The 23,765-nt window shown below is 40.3% G+C and overlaps 1 protein-coding gene across 1 annotated transcript in view; it reads left to right on the forward strand.

Annotated features, from left to right (window-relative positions):
- Window positions 1-1,572: 1,572 nt before the first annotated feature.
- Window positions 1,573-23,765, forward strand: part of LOC113927558 (pantetheinase) — a 41,406-nt gene continuing 19,213 nt past the window's right edge. Inside the window, exons 1-3 of the mRNA XM_027603469.2 lie at window positions 1,573-1,634; window positions 5,650-5,742; window positions 14,792-14,935. The gene's annotated coding sequence lies outside the window, so the exon portion shown is untranslated. The remainder of the gene's footprint in view (window positions 1,635-5,649; window positions 5,743-14,791; window positions 14,936-23,765) is intronic.

Genomic DNA, 23,765 nt, shown 5'->3' on the forward strand with positions numbered 1-23,765 from the left:
CAAAACAACAAACTTAAAATTTAAAAAGCGGGGGGATATTAGAGGGGGAGATGAACCATGAGAGACTATGGACTCTGAGAAACAAACTGAGGGTTTTAGAGGGGAGGGGGGTAGGGGGATGGGTTAGCCTGGTGATGGGTATTAAGGAGGGCACGTATTGAATGGAGCACTGGGTGTTATACGCAAACAACGAATCATGGAACACTACATCAAAAACTAATGATGTATTGTATGGTGACTAACATAACATAATAAAAAAAAAAGCAGTGGATGTGTCTTGCGTGTTTTACATTTTACATATTTGATTTAGCATAGACTCATTTGTGGGAGCTGCCTTTATCCTCCATGTAGGTGCGATGTAAGTATGTATAAGCATGGGTGTGTATAGCCGAACATGTATTTAAATGGAGGGGGGGCCTTAGAAAACTCCTTTTGTGTTAACTACTCTAATGTACGCAAATGTTTTTCTGTCACTTATAAATACACAGGGTGAACACTGAATATGCAGAGGGTAGTTGATCCTAGGATTAAGATACAGGAGGTTAAAAAACAAGGTCATCTTGTAAAGTAATTATGAATAACTTTTTTAAAAATTAGGAATAAGTTTTTAACTAATTAAAATTGTTACATTATCTCTTTATTCTACTCTTAAGTTGTTTGTATGGAAATTAGATACTTAGAATGGAAATAAAAAAGAAAAAAATTATCTCCTTCGGACCATACCCTGTTCCCTTCTGAAATTATTCTATTGTAAAAGTAAGCCCTCTGGATACTCAGATTCGTGGCAGTCTGTGCGGGACAGGGAGCTTCCTTAGATAGGGCCATCCTGTCACCTTTCCCCTAGTCACCGTTGGTCCCTCAGCCCTGGGGCCCCGAGCTCTTTTTCTCTCCATTGGTCACTGATTAACTCTGGGAAGAGATACACTGGAGAGCAGGGGAGCTCTCGGGTTCACGGGGGAGCGGCTGAGGATCGCTCTGAGTTAGAGACACCTTTTTCTCACCAAGGATATGACAATCGCTCTCCTAGACTTTTCCCAGATGCCTATTTCCATTGGGTTTTAATTCAACACAGTTCCGGGAGGCTAGAGATATTCTGGGCAGCAGATAATGACCTTATCTCAGCTCCCATCAGGTCTGGATTCTCTCTCCAAGGGCTCTGATACTCAATCCTAATGGCCTTGTGCTGGTTCTTTGTAGGCTTCTTTCCTGTCTCTCCTAGATAGTTGTCTCAGGGCTGCATCAGTACCTGGTGGCCCCAGCCTCCTTACCACCCCACATCACCCCATGCGTCTTACCTAAGAGACTTCTGCTCCCTCTCTCTAGCCCCTGGAACTGCAGAATCACCTGACCCAGTGGTTTCTCAGCTCCTAATCACCATGACTAAACAACCAAGCTGCCTCTGTGGCAGTTGTTTTGATCCTTATCTTTTAACACTGCAAGCTTTTTTTTATTTCTTTGACCTATCTTATCTGATCTTATCTCCTGCCCCTCTTACCCACCCCTCTCATTTTATTTACCATGACTTATAAATGAGGAGCTCTGACCGACAGCAATCCTCAGGGCAGTGTCTTCCTACGTTCTTTCTTTGGAGAGAGAAGTCATTCTGGCTTCAACTAGTATTTCTCAGGCAGCAGGTGAGCAAAAACAATTTTTTTCTTTTTATGGGAGCCAGTTCAAGCCACAGAATAATGGTTAGATTAAAAAAATAAAAGTTTTATTAAGTCCTATGGCATATATATATATATACACACACACACACACATACATATATTCTTATTCTTACACTGTAAATGACTGTATTAATCGGATTAATGTCCATAAGGAAGTCAAAAGTGTTCTAGTCATTAAATATTACTAAATAACAAGAATTCAACTGAGTAAATTTAAAACATCATATTGGCTTCATTTGATGATTCTTGAATCTGGCAGCATTTCAACTATTAAAAAAGTCCCACTGAGTTTTAGAAAAGGGAAGGTTTTTGAAGGCAGAGAGGGAGTGAAAAAAGAAATTATTTATCAAACAATGCATTATTTTAGGCAAGGTGGCTCTCCCAAGGGGAGTTTAAGGATTAATTCCTAGTGCAGGCCCGGGGGGAAATTCTATGTTAGCTAATTAAAGTTCACATTTCGGGGAGAAGCTGAAGCTGCAATGAGGTTAGGTATTAAGTCTTGGTGGGGTTTAGAGTAAGTGACTCCATTTTGGGCCTATTGTCTTTTTAACAATATTAATATCTAGGCATATATATATATATATAGTAGGAACACAGAGGCAGATTTCTCATCTTTTATCATACAGAACACACTATAACGCTGACTCAGGAACCACAGGTGAAGGGCTCAGTCCCCCAAACTGCCCTCTCCCACCTTCAGATGCCCATTGTAAGCCCAGGTTCTCACCTGTGCTCCTGATTGCCTGGCTATGGAAAGGAGCATCCAAGGACCCCCTCCTTCAGTTTGGTTAATTTGCTATAGGGACTCACAGACCTCAGAAACATTTTTTTAAATTTTATTTTCAGATTTTATTTATTTGAGAGAGAGTGAGCTAGAGAGAGAGCATGAACAGGGGGAGGAGCAGAGCGGGGGAGAGAACCACTGAGCAAGGAGCCTGATTCGGGGCTTAATCCCTGGACTTTGGGATCATGACCTGAGGCAAAGGCAGACGCTTAACCAACTGAGCCACCCAGGTGCCCCAGAAACATTTTACTTACTGGAATACCAGTGTTAAAAAACAAAAATCGACTGGGTAAATTTGAAGATCTGATTGGCTTTATTAAATGATTCATGAATCTGGCAAGCAGAGGGGCGCTCCCCTGAACTCAAAAAGTTTTTAAAGGCAGAGAAAGGCACTAAAAAAAAAAAAAAGGAAGAAGAAGAAAGGAATTTATTAGCAAGGAATGCATTGTCTAGGCAAGGTTGCCCTCTTTAGGGGAGGAGGAGGGGCCTATCAGCAAATGTTCTAGAACTGACCAGAAAATTCAATGTTGACTGGTGAAAGGTTATATCAGCTGGGGGTATTGCAACTGCAGTTAGGTTAGATATTAAGTCTTGGCTTACTGACTTGGGGCCTTAATCTAAGTGATGCCATCTTGGTCCTGTGGTTTTCTTTCCAACAATCCCCTCCTTTTGATCAGACTTTCAGCTTAACTGAGAGACGTGATCAAAATTTAAGGCATGAATGCCACTCTCAGCTACTGCTCTGATGTCCTTGAAACGTACATGCTGATCCCTTGTGTAGCTTTCACAGGTCATGACTTTTTCCCTTTGTCTCTGGATATTTACAAGTTATGAATTCAGGTTTATATTCTTTAAGTCAGTCATCCTTGGTTCCTTTTCTGATCTGATGCATTTAAAGGTTTTGAAAGAATATAACACACCATGGAGGTTATTCTGATTGCTATAAGCGGAATAATTCCCAATGTTTGGAATGCACTTTGAAGCCACGGCTCCTGATGCAGGGGCGTTGAGCTCAGTAGTCAAAGAATTCCTGAGACATTTTCACTACAAAAAGGTGCTTTTAGTAAAGCAAGGTAACAGGACCCATGGGCAGGAAGAGCTGTACTTTTGGTTGTGACATGTGATTTTGATTATATATTTTGGAGTTGGGGGGTGGTAGAGATAACAGAAGTCTCTAAAGGGATTTCTATATGTTATGTTAAAGAAGACTTAGAGGATCCTGGAGGTCTGGCAGTTGTCAAGCTAAGGATGCTTTTAGTCTCTGGCAAAGCGTTAATACTAAGGCTGCTATGAGTTTCTTGAGGAATGTCACACTCTGTATGTCTCAGGTATTTATCAATGGGCTGCAGGTTGTAAGGAAATTTAATTTTATCTACATTTCCCCTGCCTTTGTTCTCCTCATCAGTCCCCAAGACCCAATCTAATCAAAATCAAATAAAAAAGAAAGACCCCATAGAAGGGGTCTTTTTAAGCCAAATGGCTTATTTTGTGATCTTATGTAATTGAGTTTTAATCTTCCCCAGAAGTGTTAATCTGGGGACTGCAGCTGGGGCCAACAGATAATCGAGGGCTATTCTAATATAAAGAACAACTTTGGCGAGAGCGTCCAAGGATCTTGGTTGGGTAGCTATTGCTTTTGCAGTGGATTCTGTAAAAATTTCATGAACTAAGGAGAAGTTCCTGATCACAGCCTCATTTATATTTTCCCTTGCCCAGGAAGTTGGAACCTGCCAAAAGGAGTGAATGGTGAATCGTGAAAGCCTCCTGGTAGACCTTTTCTAACTTGATCATGCATAGTCAGGGGAGTCTACCAATGAGATGTAGGGGCTCAGATTTCAGCCGCCTAGGCTGAAATAAAAGGTTGCTCTAAATTCCAGAGGTTACCCATCTTAGCAATGGCCTGGGAGATAAAGGTGAGGATGTTGTCTTTCTGGGCCAATGCCAGAGTGAAGGAAGGAAAAAGAAGGAGTTTCATGTTCAGTTAAAGTAGAAAATCTTTTTTTTTTTTTTTAAAGATTATTTATTTATTTATTTGACAGAGAGAGGCACAGTGAGACAGGGAACACAGGCAGGGGGAGGGGCAGAGGGAAAGGGAGAAGCAGGCCCCCCCCGCCCCCCCGGGTCAAGCAGGGCTCGATCCCAGGACCCTAGGATCCTGACCTGAGCCGAAGGCAGACGCTTAACAACTGAGCCACCCAGGCGCCCCTAAAGTAGAAAGTCTTGATCTGGCCTCTACCAGAAGCAGTCTACCCCAACGTCAGCTACTTGTCTTTCCTGTCAGTTTGATTCAGAGGTCTCCAGTGTCTGCACAGGACCAGGTGTCAGGTGGAGTCTTCTTTATCTGTGTGAGGTGTACCCAAGGCTGAACACAGTCTAGTTTTGCAGCAGTGTTAGTGATCAGGAACACTTGGTAAGGTTCTTACCAGTGGTGCTTGAGGTCTTGCTCTGATGATGCTTTCAGAATACTTGGTCACCAGGCCCTAAACTGTGATGAACAAGATCCTTTGAATTGTGACCCAGGAAGGCTTCCTTCACCTGTTGATGACAGGCTTGAGCATAAGGCATTAGAGATCTACAGTAGTGATCATACTAGCACAAGAGAAGGGATCAGCAGGAGGTTATATATTGATAGAATTCCAAGTCTGGAAGGTTTTCATTAAGGCTCATATGATTCAGTGAAGTGGGTGCCTTGATCACTGGAGATTATAGAAAGTATACTTCAAGTGGGAATCACATTTTTTAGCAGGTCCCCTCCCACTGTGAGAGCATCAGTCTTCTGGTAGGGAAAGGCTTCAACCCATCTGGAAAACATGCATACAATAACAAGGACATATTGATAACCCACACTAAGTGGCAATTGAATGAGGTCTAGCTGCAGGTTTTCAAACTGTCTACAGGGTGGAGGTTTGAGGACACTGGAGACAAAATTAGTTTTTCAGGATTACATGTCTGACAAGTTAGATGTTATTGGCAGACTGGTTTTTTTTTTTTGCAATTTCATAGAAGTTTCTCCACTAATGTCTATAATTCAAGTCATCTCAAATGCATTACAGTGGGTGAAGGAATGCTAAAATCAGAAAATGGGGTTTGTCAAAGAGCTGGGAAAAACCAAACAGCCATCTTGGGTTTCCCATAGCCCCGACTATTCATTTAACTTACAGCCGTTATTTCCCCATCAAAATTTCTCTGATTCAGGAGCAGACTGTTGCCCTGTTATAGGGACATCAGGATGGCAAAAGCTTGGCAATGAGGAGCCATTTTTGCAGAAGCAGAATGAACTTCATCCAGGTGTGTTACAATCATTATAGTTCTGTTGCCTCTGCCTTTGCATGGAAGCCAGCTGGATCACATATTCAAAGTTCATTCCAAAGATTCCTTTTTCACAAAACTTCTACAACTTTCTTTTTTACACTGATTTTGTCCTAAGTTTTCCCTCTTTAAATAACCAGCTTCACTTTAGGACAAAATTACTTTGTTTTTCCTCAAAAATGTATCTCTATTCCTCATACTTTTTTCTTACCAAAAACATGCATCTTACTTTCTTTGCATATAAAGTTATTTTGCCTTATTGTTTCCAGTGGTCTAATCATTATTTATTAAAATTTTTAAGTCTTAGAAATCTCAATTTCTAGTGAAAATTAAGTAGTAAGTGAACTCTCTTTTACCACAATCCTTCAGATTTGCAAATTTATGAATGTATCTCATATTTAGAAGCATATGCGTTTTTAAATTTTCCAGTGTAGCATGAACAGTTCCAGATATCTTTTAGTTTCTTTGTAATTGGAAGCCAAAAATAGATAAACCTATGTTTAATAATCAATGTTTTAGTATTTTGTTTTGTTACAGGATTTTTTTTCTGTCAGTGCCTGTGGTTCTTGGTCACACCACTTCAAAGAATGAAGAGGTAGACCAGACAGAGTGGTGGGCAGCAAAGCAAGATTTATTGAGCAATAGCGGAAGTGATAAGCACAAAGCTCCCAAGGAGGGAGGGGACCCGAGGGGGTTGAGAGGGTCGCCATCAGAGTTTCTAATCTAGGGGTTTTTATGGGCTTGTTGGTGAGCTGTTTTAATCTGATTAACCCTCCCTGTGCCTGTCATCCAATCAGGTTTTTGTCACATGGGAAAGGGTGGAGGGCTCCTTCCAGGGTGGTATAAAGTCCTTTAAAGGGTGGTTTCCTCTTAGGGCTGGTGGGGGGGGGCTCTCAGGTGGGGGGGCGCTTGTCCCTGCCTGCCTTCCAACTATCCTTCATCAGTTTCACCTGGAAGTGATCTAGCTATTTAACAGATTTAACTTAACTCATTTAACCTACCTCAGCAAGACTTTTAATTAAAGTTTTAGGTTACCAATAAGATTTGGGAAAACAATTTAAAAGCTTACCTAAAATTTTTTATTTATGTCTATTTAATTTACTTGTTATTAACAGTTACGCTTAGATTACTCAAAAACTTTGTGAGACCTCAAAGTCAGTTGTTCTTCCAAGCCATTTTTCTTTTAAATAGTCTGTAACAGAGATAACATTGACTTATGACTTTACGTACACGCTGGTAGAATAAAAGTTTCAGTTTTATTGCTGATACCTCTAAAGACATGTCTATTTTAATTAAACAAATAATCTTAAACAAGCTTTCATATTAAATATTTTTCCCAGATCACATGAACTTGAAAAAAAAAATTTGGGTTAGTTTCTTTTTGATAGGTTTAGAATGGTCAATCCTTACTAGCACTTGTCTTTAACTAAATAGAGCTCTTTTGAAAATTAATTTTAGCAATACCATCCAGAGGTAGAATAATAACTCACATTTATAACATACCCACAAACACAGAGATGCAAGGACTTTATCATTACAAATATTTGGGAAGATTTTTAAGATTTGTACTTGTCCCTGGAATTAATCTTAAGAAAGCTGTGCTAGAGTCTGGGCACAAGAGCCCTTTAGCAGTTTATTTTTTTAAGATTTTAAAATCTGTTTATTTGTCAGAGAGAGAGAGCACAAGCGGGGAGCGGCAGGCGGAGGGAGAAGCAGGCTCCCCACTGAGCGGGGAGCCTGATGCGGGGCTCCATCCCAGGACCCTGGGATCATGACCTGAGCCGAAGGCAGACACTTAACTGACTGAGCCACCCGGGTGTGTCCCCCCTAGCAGTTTATTTTAAAAAGACCTCTCTTTGTTTTTTTTTTTTTTCCCCTTCAGTCTCAGATAATTGTGGGCTGTGTTTACATTGCAAAGACCTGATAAGATATGTAACTTCAAAGGGAAGAGAAAAAAAGTAAGTTCTTCCAAAAAGGACTTTGGTTTTCTAAGGCCAATAATTTACAGGGTGTTTCAGATAAACAAGGGAAGTCTGGGGATTGGTAAAAGAATAGGTGAATTTTGAATTGCCTGTATGCTGATTTTTGTTTTGTAAAGAATGGTGTTTTCAATTCCTCAAAGAATTGGGTTATAACTTAAATGACATGTTCATTCACCTATCTTACTACATTATCTTCAATTTCTTGCTTTCCCTCTGGATACATAGTTTTGTTGTTTTTTTAATTCCAGTATAATTAGCATACAGTGTTATTAGTTTCAGGTGTGCAATACAATGATTCAACAATTCTATACATTGCTGGGTGCTCATGGTGATGAGTGTACTCTTAATCCCTTTCACCTACTTCACCCATCCCCCACCCCCATCAGTTTGTTCTCTATTTAAGAGTGGGTTTTTTGTCTCTTTTTTTCTTTGTTCTTTTGTTTTGTTTCTTAAATTCCACATGAATGAAATCACATAGTACCTGTTTTTCTCTGACCGACTTACTTTACTCAGCATTATACCCCCTAGATTCATCCATGTTATTGCAAATGTCAAGATTTCATTCTTTTTTTTATGGCTGATTAACATTTATTGTGTGTGTGTAAATACGTACACATACCACTTCTTTATCAATTCATCTGTCAAAAGACATGGGTTGCTTCCGTAATTTAACTATTGTAAATAATCCTGCATGAGTACATAGTTTTACTTTTAAATATTTCTGGGAACATTGAGTAACACCCGGAACACCTGGTGGGCGTGGGAGTTGATAGATCCCCAAAGACGGTGCAAAGGGTACTATGTTCCACAAATCCAGAGCTACTCTCAAAGGAAAGAAATAACTTGCCTGTATCAGGCAGGCAGAAAGCCAAGCCTAGTTACACAAAACAAAACAAGCAAGAAAGCAGTTGCTATCTCTGGCAAAAGAACAATCCACAATGGGTTTGAATTTGGAAATGAAGGGACAACAGTGAGATTTTATTTTCCTCTCCAGACTGGGCACCACAGACAGAGATTCAGAAGAACTTGTTATTTCCATTCTTCACTAGCTTTTGACAGTTTGTTCAGGATCCTATCCTAAGCTCTGGTATGCACCAGAGTTTTTCCTTAGCTGTTTAAGGGGATGATGTTGCAGTTTACCAGAAAAGTCCTCAGTTTCTTCAACTCTGGGAGGGGATCTCTATGGGAGCCCTTCTTTGAAGGTAGATAATGGGAGTGTCTGTAAAACCATTAACTTGGCAGACTTTTGCCAATTATGTAGTCTTTTCAGAGTGGAAAAACAATTCAGACAGAGGATTAGTAGAACGAGTACTCAAAGGAGGATAGAGGTGAACCATAGGAGTTACATCAGTCTAATAGTCTTTTGTTGTCAGTGTGTCAGGGAGCAAGACTTTCCTGTCCCTTTCAAGGCCCATCTAGGCAGACTGGGAATCAAACTGATACGAGAAATTAATAGGAGAAAATCAAATTTCATTTCATATGTATGGGGAATCCACATGCACATGGAAATTCCGAAGAGAGTCGGGCAAAATGAGGTGGATATCATTCTGCAGTAAGGAGAAGGGGGTGGGGGTCTGGGACTTCAAAGGAAAGGAATGTAATTCACAGGAAGATGAAAAAGAGTAAATGGTTGGTAAATATGTTTGCAGGACCACTCAGAAAAAAGGAGACCTGGGGGGCACTTTGATCAGACAGGTATTGCAAGGTTCCTCCCTGTCTGCCATACCTAGTTCATGTTATGACATAGTCAGAATTATCTATGGTGATAGCTCTCTTGCTGGAGCAGATCCTTTATCTAAATTCTCTTTAGGCAGTTGTGGGGGAGCTTAAGAGCTATTCCTGAATCAGCTGGCTTTTGATTACTTTTTTAACTCTAACTAACCTTCATGCCAAAGTGGCCCATCATGGGGCAGCTGGCCTTTTGCCTCTACAAACTTCCCTGAAGTGTCACACATTAAAAGTTGAGTTGGTGGATTGTTTCACCTTGTTGAACCAGTCTCTTTGTCCTGACAATAGGTCAGTTTAAACTTATTTCAAGAGGCAGTGATGCGGGTGTGTTCTCAAAGTTAGGCCTATGGCTCAAGCAATCAGGTATTAAATAAGAGGCATTTTTTTTTAAAGATTTTATTTATTTGACACAGAGAGAGAGAGAGATAGGTGGGCAGAGGGAGAGGGAGAAGCAGGCTCCCTGCTGAGCAGAGAGCCCAATGTGGGCTCAATCCCAGGACCCTGGGACCATGACCTGAGCCAAAGGCAGATGCTTAAACAACTGAGCCACCCAGGTGCCCCCTAAATAAGAGGCATTTTTATGGAAACAAAAGAAAAACAATGGTTGATAGTGAGATCAAATTATAAACCAATTTCTTAGTTTTAAGGGTAGCCAGTTGAGAAGATTTCTAGATGGCAGGCTATGTTTTTGAGTGCCCCACAGAGCAAGAGACACGAAGATTATTTTTAAATGAGCTATTGTGGTGATTTCTCTGAAATTTATATCAAGTGGTTTATATTCAGTTTGTAGAGCTTCAGGAAAAAAGGCAGTTTTTGTTTTTAAATGATTCCAAGTCAGAAAGGTGAGAAAAATAAAAAAAAAAAAGTTAGTTTGGAGAGTTGTAGCTAGGCGTTGGAGGACACTAGAAGAAATCAGGATCTAGTCCAGTTTATAATAAGCAGTATTAAAATCTAATATTTACAAAGGTGTGTTGAGGAGGAAGAATTTCTTCGTTATTCAAGGTCCTTCTAGCTGGACTAATAAATTGACATGAGACAGATGAACAGGCAAAAATCTAATTTAATTTCATACATACAGGGATCCACACAGGCATGAAATTCCAAAGACTTATATGAAGCTTAAAAGAGTTAAGAAGAGGGGTAGGGGCCTGAAGATACAAAGGTGAGAAAGATCATCAGCAGGAAGTTGAGGAGATGTTTGGAAAACAAAACTTGCCCTTTTATGCAGATAGATTTATTAGGTAAAGAGAAATCTCTGTTAATATCTATTTTCCTAGTACAGGGAGGCAGTTGAGGGGGGAGATAAAGAGTTTTTTCTGGATCTGCTGGGTTTTGATGGCTTTTAATTCAAAATAATGTTCATGTCAAAGTGGCCTGTCTTGGGGCAGCATGCCCTTGGCCCCTACAGTTACCTCTTATATATTAAATTTTTCATTAGCCTTTTGCAATGGATCTTTCAATGAAACTGTTGGAATTCTGAAACTTTCTGGAGGCTTCTCCTTACCAATTAAAACAGGTATCCCTTCTGTTTACCTTGGGAACCCTTGCTTTCAAGTGCATTCGTTAGGTGACCTTATCTAACTGAAATGTTCTTCATCATGGCCATGATAATTCTGTGTTGTTTTTAGTAAAATTTTACCAGTCACAGCTCCTGGCACCATAGTTGTGTTTTTAGACATAAAACAAGCAAGTGTGCCAAAAGGTGACACACTTGACTCTTCTGATTTTAAGGATCCCATTAGCTAAGCCTTTTTTTACACAAAACAAGACAAACAATGAGTATCTCAATACAACAGCAATAACCAAAAGTTGTCACTGTGGACTGGCCAAGAGAAGGCTGTGTCCACCACCTGCAATTCCCAGCATGGACTAAATCAGTGGAATCCATTATGGAGACTGCCAACTAGAACTGGGGAAAGGACTAAACCAGCAAACCACAGTGAAGGGGGATGATGGGCTGGAAATGAAGAAGGGATTTCAGCATGGAACTGGGTACTGAGCCAAGGGCTAAGGACTGGCACTCCCATTAGAATCTCCTGTCAGTCTAGACTGACCTGTTTACCTTGGATGAGAAAGCCAATTAGATCAGGAGCTGGAATTCAAAAAGAGCAGAGCTTAACTGAGAGGGACTTGCCAATGACCCTCAGAAACAGCGAAAAAGACAGTGAATTCAAAAAAGTGTTCACAGAGCACCACACCTGTGTTTCCTGTTGTTCTCAAACCCAGTCAGAATTTTGCTTCAGATCCTGACGCTGCCACCAAATCTGTTAAAAAAAATAAGGTAACCAAGTAAATTTGAAGATCTGCTTGGCTTTATTAAATGACTCATAAATCAGGCAGCATCCTATCTAGCAAATAGGGGAGAGCTCCCCTGAGCTAAACAAGAGACAGATTTTGTAACTGAACCAACTCGAGTTTGCTCCTGGGTGGGTCAGAACTGTGCCAGGTTAAGTCGTCACACAAAGAAAGGTTTATTTGCTGTAAATACGGAGCTCACGCGATGGCTTCCAAAGCATTGACTCTCTGAGCAAAGGTGGATGGATTCTCTTCATTTAGGGTTAAGATGAATATTTATAGAGGGGCGCCTGGGTGGCTCAGTCATTAAGGCTTTTAAAAATAGAAATTGAGGGGCGCCTGGGTGGCTCAGTCTGTTAGGCATCTGCCTTCAGCTCAGGTCATGGTCCCAGGGTCCTGGGATCGAGCCCCGCATCGGGTTCCCTGCTCAGCAGGAAGCCTGCTTCTCCCTCTCCCACTCCCCCTGCTTGTGTTCCCTCTTTTGCTGTGTCTCTCTCTCTGTCAGATAAATAAATAAAATCTTAAAAAAAAAAAGATGAGTATTTATAGATTAGGAGGCCTCATCATCTTATGTAAAGGTGGGCATAAGGTCACACATGTGCCTTAAGGAAATGTGTTATACATACATTACATGTTATGTAAATGAGGCTCGTGCTTCTCCTTGGGCAGAGATTTTAGTAATAGAATGACCTACAGTTGTTGGTCCATCAGCGCAGCTGTGCATGTGGCGGGGGGGGGGGGGGGGGGGGGGGGGGGGGTGGGGGTGGGGGGTTAAGCTCAAACTGGTCTTATTGGGCTGGGCTGGCTGGAGGTCTAGTCAGGGCAGTCACTATTGCCTGAGGGCTGGTATTTACCTGAGTTGAGAGGTTGAGAGATAAGCTGGAAAGAAGAGCTTAAGGAAAAATGTGGGACAAGGGATGGTGAGTATAAGCAAGTGAGCAGTAAAGGTCAGGTCTTGGGGTGTAGCTGGTGACAGTTTTTAAAGGCAGAGAGAAGGCATTAAAAAAAGGGGGGAGCACCTGGGTGCCTCAGTCAGTTATGTGTCTGCCTTTGGCTCAGGTCATGATCTCAGGGTCCTGGGATGGAGCCCCATGATGGGCTCCCTGCTCAGCGGGGAGCCTCCTTCTCCCTCTCACTCTCTCTGTGCTCTCTCTCTCAAATAAATAAAATCTTAAAAAAAAAAAGGAATTTATTAGCAAGGGACACATTGTTTAGGCAAGGTTGCCTTCCTAAGGGTAGTGATAGGGGCCTACCAGTAAATTTTCTAGAATTGACCAGGAAATTCTGTGTTGATTGGTGAAAGGTTACATTCTTGAGGTGTTGCAATGACAGATAGGGTGGGTATTAGGTCTTGGTTTACTTACTTGGGGACCTAAGTGATGCCATTTTGGGCCGGTGGTTTTTTTTTTTTTTTAACATCAGTTTAATTAAAAAGGATGTAACTCAGGAACAGCCAGGTGGAAGGGATGCACAGGGCAAGGGAAGGGTCCCAGAGCCCCATGCCCTCTCCAGGCGTGCCACTCTCCCCACATCTCCACGTGCTCACCCACCCGGAAGCTCTCCAAACCCCTTCATTATATAGGCACACTTGATTAAATCATTGGCCATTGGCTATTGATGCAAATTCCAGGGCCTGTCCTCTCCCCTGAGGTTAGGGGTAGGACTGAAAATTTCAACCCTCTAATCCCGTGACTGGTTGTCTTGCACTGACCTCCTTTGGATCAGCGGGATCGACTGGATCTCCTGGGTTAGCCAGAATGACTGAGGAGATAAAGTATCCAAAGTCCTATGGCAAACTAGTGGCAGTCCTGGGGCAATTCCTTAAATGACACGTTAGGTCTTTTGTGTACCAGGCACTGTGCTAGGTGCTAGGAACATAGAGAAGTGTGAGAGGCAGTGCCTACCCCATTCAGTCTTTGTTCTCCCCTCCTTTCCCCTGTTTCTCATTCTTTCCACTTGGGTGGGGCACGATTTCCTGCTGAGTTCCTTTTGGGGCCTGCTGCCTGGGGTGCTGTCAGTGAATGGTCCGGATGCTGTGGGTCTCCTTCCAACTCCAGGCAGTGGGATGTCACATTTTCTCTCTAAAGAGGCAATCCTCTCCATCCTTGCAGAGTCTGGTGGTATTAATCAACGCTTCTCTCCACAGAAAAGATTTGTTGCGGCCAAGGACAGGCCACTTCAAAATGTGCTGCTTTGGCATATTGATTATTTTAAATTAAAGTTACTTAAGAAATAGCCAATGCAAAAAGAACACTGACTTTTCTGGCCACCTGGGTGGCTCGGTCTGTTAAGCATCTGCCTTCGGCTCAAGTCATGATCCCGGGGTCCTGGGTTCGAGTCCCGTATCGGGCTCCCTGCTCAGTGGGGTGTCTGCTTCTCTCTCTCCCTCTGCCCCTCCTCCCTGCTCATGTTTTTTCTCTCTCTCTTTCTCAAATAAAAATCCTAAGGGATGTCTGAGTGGCTCGGTTGGTTAAGCATCTGCCTTTGGCTCAGGTCATGATCTCAGGGTTTTGGGATAGAGCCCACCTTGGGCTCCCTGCTCAGCAGGGAACCCGTAGCTCCCTCTGCCTGCCACTCCCCCTGCTTGTGCTCTCTCTCTCTCACTCTCCCTCTCTCAAATAAATAAAATCTTTAAAAAGATCTTAAAAACAAGAACACTGACTTCTTATTGTTTATGTAAAAGGTGGTCTATCTATACCAGGAGGTAAAGAGATTCTTATCACCGGACATAGGAAATTTAGAGTTAAAAAGGCTATATAAACAACCCTTGTTACCTTTTATTAATTTACTACCCCAGCCCAAATTCTGTTTAGAATTCCTTACTAATTGAAGCTACCCAAGTTAAGTTTTCTTTGTCCTGTCAATTCCTCACAGATTTATTGCCTCTTTGTCTAAAAAATATAACAACAGCCTGCCTTGGTCATTTCTTTAGGTCTCCGTGTCATTACGGGGCCTCTGTGTGCACATAATAAAACTTTTTCCCCCCCTCCTGTGAATCTGTCTCATGGCCCCTTAATTCTTAGACCAGCTGGAAATCCTTAAAAGCACAGGAGGTTGTTCTTCCCCTGCCGTTGGCGTGGCCGGCTGGGTTAACTTCCGCTGGATATTTGCCCCGAAGATTCTGCAGCTTTGAGATCTTGGGAGATCTGACATACAGCCGGCAGAAGGTAAGATTTCTTACCATGTTGGCCTCCTGGAGTCTCTGTCTGTGAGATCTGGTGGTGTGAGAGTGAGGACAGTCTTTTTCTCTTTCTCTTAAATTAAATTGGCAGGAGAAAATATCTGTGGAACTAGTTCCTTTGGCTTAGTGAATCTTGGTAAAAAATCTGGTAGAGTACTGTTTGGTTAGTGATCTGTTTCCTTCCAGAGATGGTCTTTGTTTTCCTTTGTCCGTGTCTTTAGTGGTGTTTGTTGTAAAGGGGATTACCATAAAGCATAGAGTTCTCGGTTCTCATCAGACAGTGACTATGTGGACATACTTTGCTGTGGGTCCCTGGTGTAAAAACTAGATGAGGTTTTTCCTTTTATCTTGTTCTATGTCCTAAGAGCTTGGCTTTGTGACCAGTGAAAATATTCTCTCTGGTCTCTGCCATCCGGAGGGTGCATTTACTGGGGTGTACTTAGGGGGCCAGTTGAATAGACTGGGGATTGGAGACACCCATTTACAAGCAGCATTCTCTTTGCCCAGTTGTGCCAGCTCTCAGGGGAGTTTGTCCTAAGAGGTCCTAGACTGTAAGGGCCTTGGTCGTCTCAACCTTCATTGCTTGTTAGTGCTAGAAAAATCCATTCCAGTAGCACCTGTCAGCTGTCACAGATTGGCAGGTCTGTGTGGAAGCTTCCCACCTTTGTTGGAGCCTGAGACACCTGATAACACATCATTCTTACCATGGTCCCTTAAGGTCTTTGCTTTCTTAGACTATTTTTGGGAGTAGACTTCTGGGGCTTCATCAGCTATGCCCTCTCTAGGGACATCTCATATCTTTGGCCAAACCATAAAAAGGCTTATTGGTTTGAGTGGCTATTAATTGATATTAAAAACAAGATCCTACTCATCATTTGGCTAAATTTAAGGAATGCCTGGGTGGCTCAGTTGGTTAAGTGTCTGCCTTTGGCTCAGGTCATGATCCCGGGGTCCTGGGATCGAGTCCCGCATCGGGCTCCCCTCTCAGCGGAGAGCCTGCTTCTCCCTCTGCCTCTGCTACTCCCCCCTGCTTGTGCTCTTTCTCACTCACTCTCTGACAAATAAATAAAATCTTAAAAAAATAAAATAAAAATTGGCTAAATTAAAAAAAATATGGTGAGCTCTCAATTGTCTTATTAGCATAAGGCTCTCCTTAAGGACTCCCTTGACAAGATAAAGAATGGAAGTTAGACTTAAGACAAAAATTAATGTCTACATCCATTGTAAATTTCCCTTCCTAAAATCTGACCCACCTATTCCCTTTCCCTACAAGAATTTTTAGACAGTACTCCAGCTTAATCTCAAGTTGAAAGTATGCAGACTACTCTTGTAAATGCTGGAAGCCAAACTGTAAGTTTAGCAGAAGTACCTGGGACAGGCAGTATGACTTACTTTGCTGTAATCAGGCTCTGCCAACTTTAGGCATTTCTTTACAATGACCTTGGCAGATGTATCTTCGAATGGCGCAGCCCTGCCCCAGTGTGCCCCCAACACACACAGGGAATTCATGTCCCTTGAACAACAGCAGATCTTTTAAATTATAAAGCCCCTTTTCCTCCACTTTCAAAAGATCCTACCAAATTTAGAGGAACTAGAAAGGTGGTTGGCTATTCACAACTTCACTCAAAGAGAAGGGAAGTTTCTTTCATACTATGATTATTAGGCAAGCCAAAAGGCCGCTTGAACCCAGGCCCCCTTCACAGAGGACGCAGATGACCAAACTCTCTCCTAGGCCCTCCTGCAATTAATCAGTGGAAGGCTGATGGCAGGGCCTAATAATAAAAGCCCAAGGTTAAATTATGTACTTAGAAAAAAAGCTTTTATTAAAATGCTTTTATATAGAGTTTACCAAGGCATAAAGCTTTTGATTCCCATTTTAGTTAACCATGTCCCTGGTGTGTGTGTGTGTGTGTGTGTGTGTGTGTGTGTGTGTGTGTGTGTGTGTGTGTGTGTGTGTGTGTGTTTGTGTGTGTGTGGTGTGTGTGTGTGTGTATTAAGTTAAAAAGGCAAGTCCATCCCTTGATATTCAGGCTGCAATCCAAATCTTTGGGGGAATTAAAAACAACTGTCTGTCTTAAAAATCTCTACAAAACTAGAAATGCAACTCTAAAAACAAGTCAAAGCTCACCTATTTTTACCAATCTCAAAACCTTGCCTATTCCTTTCAATGCTTTATAGATACTATAAAAGATCAGAATATTGGAACAAAATTGTCCTGTACCTAAGAAAAAAAATAATTTTTTAAATAGCATTTATCTCAGATTTCCTTAAAACAAACAAACCAACTTGCATTCTTTCTCTGTCCCTTAGAGTTATAGTTTTATCATGTCTTTGAAATGAAAACATGATCCACAACTGCCCGAGGCTGAAGCAAAAAGGCAGGGAGGGGAAGGGGGCTTTTTAAAAAATACAGATTGCTAAGGGGGCAGCTGGGTGGCTCAGTGGCTTCAGACTCTTGATCTCCTCTCAGGTCTGGATCTCAGGGTCATGAGTTCAAGCCCTGTGATAGGCTTCATGCTGGGTGTGGAGTGGAGCTTACTTAAAAAAATACAAATTGCTGAAAGGGCTCTTGTGCCCAGGGTCTAGCATCTCTATAAGTGGACAATATGTCCCCAAAAGTCCACCTTGAAGAGAACTTGGGTACTGTCTTTGTGCCTCTGTGGTATAAATTTTCTACCTCCCTCTTCTCTAGGACCTAAGAGCCATTCTTTGAAATATAAACTTAAGAAAAAAGTTTCTCACCAGAAGGAAAAAAAGAGAGCGAGAAAAGGTATATAAAAATCAGGCCTATAATGTTCTCTCCACAAAACAAAAACTGTAAGATCTTTGTTTACGTCTGTATGTATGTTTGTATGTATGTCCATATTGTTAAATAAGAAAAATCCATCAAAGTAAATTTTAAAGATCTAATTGGCTTTATTAATCAATTCATGCATTGGGCAGCATCCCATCCAACAATTAGAAAGGAACTCCAAACTGCTACAGGAAAGGAACTGTTTTTAAAGGTAGAGATGGGGCGGAAAAAGACAGCTATTAGCAAAGAATCCACTGTTGTAGGCAATTTGCCCTCCTAAGGGAAATGGAAGGGGTCTCTCAATAGACTTCTTGTGTTGACCAGGAAATTCCATGTTGCCTGGTTAAAGGTTACATTCCTGGGGAGTTGAGACTGCAGTTAGTTTAGGTATTAAGTCTTGGTTTACTGACTTGGAGCCTTAACCTAAGTAATGCCATATTGGGCCTGTGGTTTTCTTTTTAACAATGTATATGTTGTAAGTGTGAGATATTTTTCTACATCTGGATGGTATTACTAAAATTAGTTCGTAAAAGAGCCCTGTTTAGTTAGTTTGAAGGCAAGCGCTTATTTTCAGGTTCACATGATTTGGGAGAATATTTGGTGTTAAAGCTAATTCAAGGTCGGTTTAATTAAAATAGACATGTCTTTAAAATTATCAACATTAAAACTAAAATGTTTATTCTGCCTCATTTTACTTAGAGTCAAATAGGCTGATACTATCTCTGTTTTTAAAAAATAATTAGCTTGGAAGGGTAACTGACTTTGATGTCTCCTATAGTTTTTATGGGTAATCTAAGCATCATTGTTAAGAACAAGTAAATTGAATAGATATAAATTTTAAAAAGTTTTTAGGTAAACTTTTAAAATAGTTTCCCCGAATCTTTCTGGCAACTTGAAACCTTGAAGTTTTGTTAAGTGATGAGTTAGATTGAATTCATTGAATATCTAGGTCATTTCTAAATAAGATAAAATAATAAACATTAAATAGTGAACATAGGTTTATCTACTTGTGGTTTCCTTATTACTCCAGAGAAACTAAAAATTTGGGTCTGCTGGTAAACATGTTGTATTCTTTATTAAAAGATTGTACTTGAAGAAGCACGTTTCTGGAAATTATGAAATATATTCATAAATTTGCCGATCTAAAAAATGCTGGAGAAACAATTTATAGTTGTTTACTACTTCACTAGAAATTAAAGTTCCTAAGTATTAAGAATTATAATTACCATGTGACTAAAGCTGCTAAAACTTATAAGGGAAACAACTCTGTAAGATGTATGTTTTTGGTAAGAAAAAGTATGAGGAATGGCAATACATTTTTGTTGAGGGCAAAAATAATTTTTCCTAAAGTGAGCCTAGTTATTTAAAAAGGGAAAACTTAAAATCTGTGTGTAAAAAAAAAAATTAATAAAAAGTAGAAGATTTATGAAAAACCCTTTGAAAAAGAATTTTATATATAGCTAAGATTAGAATATTTAAGAGTGAGTTTTGATATCAAAAGAACACTGATGGAAAATTAGAATTTGGTTTTTCTCTCTGTTAAAAGAAAAACTTTCTTAGATGATTGGTTTGCTTTTTATGAGAAATTACAAACAAAATTTTCTTTACCTTTTGTGTAATCTGCCTAGAAAAATATTTTATGTTTTGTTTTTATCAAATCTTTGATCATTCAAGAAGACAGTCTTAATATTAAAAGAGCTAAGACTTGTTTACAACTATGTAATCCTCTGTATTTGCCTTTAAAATCTCTTATTGTCACCTTGGTTAAATCATTTAATAGTTTTATAATGATCTGTGATTCTTCTTTAATTAAATGCTTAAACTTTTGATTTTTTGATAAACTTCCAAAGATCAATTTTTTTTAAAAGTCTTACATATTTAGAGGTCTTATATATATATTAGGGAAAGAGGGAGACTACTTAAGATAAGTAATCTCTACACCCAACATAGGGCTTGAACTCATCACCCTGAGGTCAGGAGTCACATACTCTTTCAACTGAGCCAGCCAGGCACCCCCTAAAATCAAATTCTAAAATAAAGTCTCTTGACTACAATCTAACTGAAATGTTCCAGAGGGCCCTTGGAACATTTCAGTGATTTTGTTTCTCATCATTAAAGAGAGAAAGTATGCTTGTTTGGTATGTTAAATTACATGGGAAGTATTGTCAAACAAGTAATACTAAACTGTCTTATATTTGTGTAGATATATGCTACTTAAGTAACTATTCTGGAAATTCTATGAAACTTCTAGAAATGTGATATGTCCTGGTATGTTCTTATCTTAAAATATAATGTATTCCAAAAATAACCACATTTCCTTGTCAGTCACATTGTAATGAATTCTAATTGGATCTTTAATCATGGACATTTTTTAAGGCCTTTGTCATTTGTAGACTCAGATGCTTTTTACAAAAGCTTCCTGCAACTGTGTTTCATCTTCAGTGAGACTTATGGAAAGAACCCTGAGTATAAGTTTCTGATAACCTTAAGATCATAAAACTAAAGTTGTTAAGAATTTCTGGAACTAGTAGAAAAACTGGATTCAAGCAGAACAAAAATTAATAACATGAGACTAAATGAACTGAGGACAATTATAATTAAAAAAAATTTTTTTTAAATTTATTTGAGAGAGAGGGAGGAAAAGAGGGAGAGAGAGGGAAAGAGAGTTGGGGGGGAGGAACAGAGGGAGAGGGAGAAGCAGGGAGCCCAATGTAGGGCTCAATCCCAGGACCCCGAGATCATGACCTGAACCCAAGTCAGATGCTTAACTAACTGAGCCACCCAGGAGCCCTAGGACAATTATAATTTTTATGACTTCTTTGTTTGAAACATTGTTGATCTTTTAAGGTTTTGTTTTTCCAGATTTAAGGAAACTTTCTCTTAAGCTAACTATGACCTATGATAAAATAAAACTTTTCAACAAATTAAAACATTTACCTTTTTCTTTCTATCTGATAACTCCAGAATTTTAAGTGAATGTTCTTATATTTTCGTGGCAATGTATTCATTTGCATAAATTCAATAATAATCTGTTCTCCTTGTATCAGAACATAATTGGAAACATTGATTATATTACTGAGGCTTTGGAATGTCATATTTGAGGGAGACTTGCTAAAAACTTAGGTATGACCAGACAGCTTTAAGGAAATAACGTTGATTATATGGAGCCAATAAGGCCCCTTGGGAAAACAGCCCAATACCTTGCTTGTGGGGTTGCTAGCAACTTTACAGGTAAAGAACGTCACTTCTTGGCAGGTGCAGGAACCTCAGGATATTTTGCAGACCTCAAAAGAGAGGAATTAACCCAAATCTGTAAGTATTACAGGCAAGGTCTGATGGCAAGTATTTGGCTTGGCTTCTGGCTTTGGGAGGCTGTTAAAAGTTGAATCTAGAGATTCCCTGTAAAAAGTTGCAGCAAAGCAGATTTAAAAGGCTCTATATAATCAATTGCTATTCTTGCTGAACTTACATATATAAGCAGGCCAAGGTTCGTTTTTTCCCCCTTGGTTTATTTTATAAACAAATCAGTCTTAATTTGGCTATCTTTGGTAAGAGGAGAGTGATTATAAAGAGGAAGATCATGTTTGAGTAACACACCTCTATGGGTATTAGATTCTAAAAACAGTTCTTTATAAATAAGACTAGATCCTAATTTTTTCTAGTTTCCTTCCATGTCTGGCCACAACTCCTAGTTAACATCTCCAGTTTTTTCCCATAATTTTGACTTGAAATCATTTCATAAATAAAACTTCCCCTTTCCTTGAAGCCCTGCACACTAAATATAAACCGCTTTATGTCAACTTGAGTGAAATCACAACAACTCATATATAGACCATCTTCATGCCTGTTGCTCTGTGGGTGACTCAGAAAGGTCACTGGAGACCCTCGACCTACAAACCAAAAGAATCTGCCAGGTTGCCATTGCCTGCCCTCACCCTATTTGAAGATGCTTTTAGCCTGATATCTAGAAATCTTCTCAACTGGCTACTCTCAGAACTCAGAAACCAGTTTTACAATTTATCTAATCTTAACTATTGTTTTTGTTTTCATAAAAGTGCCTCTTATTTATTATATGATTAATTGAACCATAGGCTTAACTTTGAAAATACATAAGCATCACACCTTCTGAAGTGAGTTTAATTCAATGAACCTATTGTCAGTACTAAAAGACTGTTCAGTGAAATAAAACAACCTGCCAGCGCAACTGCTATAGAAGTTTCAGAGGAGGGAACTCTAAGGAACCAAGAGCAGGGCACCCCAAAATGTGATATGTTGGCATATTGACTATTTTAAATTAAAATTACTTAAGAAACAAACAATGCAAAAAGGATATTCTGACACCCCTCCTCTTTGTCTCCAGAAAACAAGAAATAAATCTCCCATGTATAAGGAGGTAAAGAGATCCTTATTGCCAGAGATAGAAAATTTAGAGCCAAAAAGGCCATATAAACAATCCCTGTTACTTCTACTAATTTACTCCCCCAGCCCAAATTCTGTTTAGAATTCCTTACTAATTGAAGCTCCCCAAGTTAACTTTTCTTTGTCTTGTCAGTTCCTCACAGATTTATTGTCTCTTTGTCTAAAAAGTATGAAAACTGCCTGCCTTGGTTATTTCTTTAGGTCTCAGTTTCATTTTAGGGCCTCCATGCACACTCAATTTTATTTTTTTTCTCCTGTTAATATGTCGTGTCAATTTAATCCCTAGAGCAGCTGGAAGATCTTGAAGGGCAGAAGGAAATTGTTTCTTCCCCACAGAGACAATTTCCTCATGCTCTCTCCTCTGTTTGAGCAGAAAGGCTACGTTTGGGGAGCTTGGCACTTGTTAGGTGGCTTAGCAAAGCTGATGCAGCAACAGTAGTGATCAGGGGACACAGCTCAGGCACCACGGTAGAGCCTGTTGGTCCCCAGCCAGTTAGTTTCATCCGATGGCATTCTACGCCAAGAATTGCAGTTATTCATCTGAAGACCTTCTCTTGACTAGTGCGTGCTCAGTAGGCCACAAATTACAGATTGATAAGGTGGTTACATGTGAGGACAGGGGAAGGGATATATAGTCCAGTGATGAAGTTTCTGTCTTGTCTTGAGCCTGTGCCCCTGGACTGTGACCTTCACTAGTGCTTCTCAACTTCTTTCTTTTTCCCCTTGGCTGAGACAGGAAGGCTAAGAGGGCTACAGTTACCGTTTTCCCTTTCCCCAGGTTAGTAAGGCTCTGGTAAATAGTTTCCCTTGAGGGCAGCCTTTTGTGAAGGAGATGCTCTGGGCTTATTTCAGAGTTGGGCATATTTTCCCCTCCCCCTGCAGGAAGCATAAGGCAGAGGGATTTTGTCTCCACTGTTCTCCCAGAGGACCTGATAGGGTTCCTAGAGGTAAAGCTCGCAAAAGTGTAGGGGCCTCTCTGATACTGGGACTTCCCTAAGTTTTTAACTCTTAAGCTTGTCCACACAGAGTGTTCTGGCAATTTGTCAATGACAGTTAATGTGATCATACCAGTTCTGGCTCCAACCACCTATACCTTAGAATGTCATTTGGAAATAAGATTGTTTCAGCTAGAAGTTAAGATGAGGTCATTCTGGAGTAAGGTGAGCACTAAATCCAATGACTGATGTCCTTGTAAGAAGGGGAAATTTGGACTCAGACCTGCACACAGTGAGAATACCATGTGCAGACACAGGGAAAAGACAGCCACTTATGCAGAGAGAGAGAGAGAGAGGGCTTGAGCAGATCCTTCCCTCGAAGTCCTCAGGAAGAACCAACTCCACTGACACTTTCATCTGAAACTTCTTGTCTCTAGAACTGTGAGATAATTTCTGTTGTCTAAACTGCCCAGTTTTGGGTACTTTGTGATGACAAACCTAGAAAACGAAAGCATACATTTCCTTATTAGGTCCTCACAAATCCCTGCAATAAGAGTCCTTTGTTATATAAGATTTGTTTACATCTGTGTCTACGATGCAATACCATAAGGCTTGCTTAGAGTAGATTTTGTAATTTACTTACAAGGTAGTGAGTCCTGGGGACCACA

The sequence above is a fragment of the Zalophus californianus genome, chromosome 7 (genome assembly GCF_009762305.2).
Source record: "Zalophus californianus isolate mZalCal1 chromosome 7, mZalCal1.pri.v2, whole genome shotgun sequence".
Taxonomy (NCBI): Eukaryota; Metazoa; Chordata; class Mammalia; order Carnivora; family Otariidae; genus Zalophus; species Zalophus californianus.